General features: G+C 35.4%; 1 pseudogene; it reads left to right on the forward strand.

Annotated features, from left to right (window-relative positions):
* The first annotated feature begins 702 nt into the window (after nt 1-702).
* Nucleotides 703-1155, forward strand: LOC782855 (ribosomal protein S26 pseudogene; annotated as a pseudogene).
* The last annotated feature ends 777 nt before the right edge of the window (nt 1156-1932 follow it).

A 1932-nucleotide genomic window follows, 5' to 3' on the forward strand; every position in this document is an offset into this window, starting at 1 on the left:
AAACTACATACATCAGCAAACACTAAATAACTTTTTAAAACCAAAACCTCATAAAAAAGGAAAAATAGAATCATTAGTGACATTCAGAATAAAGCTGTGAATTTTAATTAATAAGGTTCATTTGAAAGTAATATAATAAATCATATTCAAATTGTAAACATAATAAAAAAGTGATCAATAAAATTTATAATAAAAATATAAGGTGATTACTAAAATGTGACTTAAAATAATTAACTTCAATATTCAGTGTTATTGTCTTCAAAATTTTTCCTTGCATCCACCCTATAAGAATTCCTGAAAATGTATGCATCTAGCTAACATATATTTTCTTTTTGGCCATGCTGCATGGCTTGTGAATCTCAGTTCCCTGACCAGGGATTGAATCCATCCCTGGTCATGGTAGTAATTGTGCCGACTCTTAACCATTGGACCACCAGGGAACCCTCTAGCTAACACACTGGATATTTATTATAGTTGAAGTAAGTTAATTTTCACTAATGATACATATAAATTATTTAAAAGTTGATAATGGTTTATGATTATTTATATATGAAACAAATAGTTTATGATATAACTACTAATTTTAACTACTTAAGCAGAAAGAATTAGAAATTATTTTTGTAAGCATTGTATGTGGGCTGTATACAACATGTCTTGAAGAATCTGGTAATCTACAGAACATTTCAAATACGAGAATCACATAGCCTCTCTCGCCTTGGCGCTTCCAAGATGACCAAGAAAAGAAGGAACAACGGTCGTGCCAAAAAGGGCCGCAGCCATGTGCAGCCTATTCGCTGCACCAACTGTGCCCGATGTGTGCCCAAGGATAAGGCCATTAAGAAGTTCGTCATTCGGAACATCGTAGAGGCCGCAGCCGTCAGGGACATTTCTGAAGCGAGTGTTTTCGATGCCTATGTACTTCCCAAGCTGTATGTGAAACTACATTACTGCGTGAGTTGTGCCATTCACAGCAAGGTAGTCAGGAATCGCTCTCGGGAAGCCCTTAAGGACTGAACACCTTCACCCCGATTTAGACCTGCAGGTGCTGCCCCACGTCCTCCACCAAAGCCCATGTAAGGATCCAAGTCCTTAAAGACTGAAGAAATATTGGTTTCTCTGAAAAGACAATAAAATGGAAATTATATAAAAAAAAAATCACATAATGTGGTTGTTTTACTTCTTTCAATTCAGAGCACCCCAATGTGTACAATACTTAGATGATAATGCTAATTCTTAGTTTTTAGATAAGTACTTTTATATCAAATAATGATAGAAAGCTTTATGAGTTTATGGTTCTTAATTAGCTATCATAGTTCAGTTCAGTTCAGTCGCTCAGTCGTGTCTGACTCTTTGCGACCCCATGAATCGCAGCATGCCAGGCCAAGTGTCTCTAAAACTAAACTCTAACTATTTCTCTTTGTTTAGCACATTATAAATTTTTATACCCCCAAATATTCACTTCATTAACACTTGAAATAGATGCAGAAGAATATATGGGTGAAGAATATTATTTATTTTGGTAAACAGAATAATAACCTCCTAAAGATTCCCATGTCCAACTTCTAGAACCTGTGAATATGTTATTATATATAGCAAAGTGGATAGACAACGATGATTAAATTAAGGATCTTAAAATAGGGAGAGATCATGAATTATCCAGGTTGGTCCAATATAATCAGAAAGTTCCTTAAATGATAGAAGAGACAGAATAGGAAAACAGATGTGTTCATAGAAGCAGGGCCTGGAGAGATGCACTTGAATGCTTTACAGACAGAAGAGAATCATGAGCCCGAGAGAGAGAACATTCTCTAAAGAAGCTGGAAACGACATGGAGTAGAATCTTCCCTAAAGTCTCAACAATGAATGCATGACCATTTTCAATACATTTTTGAATTCCGAACTCCAGAACTGGAAGAGAAGAGTTTCTTCTTA

This window comes from Bos taurus, chromosome 6, assembly GCF_002263795.3.
Source record: "Bos taurus isolate L1 Dominette 01449 registration number 42190680 breed Hereford chromosome 6, ARS-UCD2.0, whole genome shotgun sequence".
In the NCBI taxonomy this organism is placed as follows: domain Eukaryota; kingdom Metazoa; phylum Chordata; class Mammalia; order Artiodactyla; family Bovidae; genus Bos; species Bos taurus.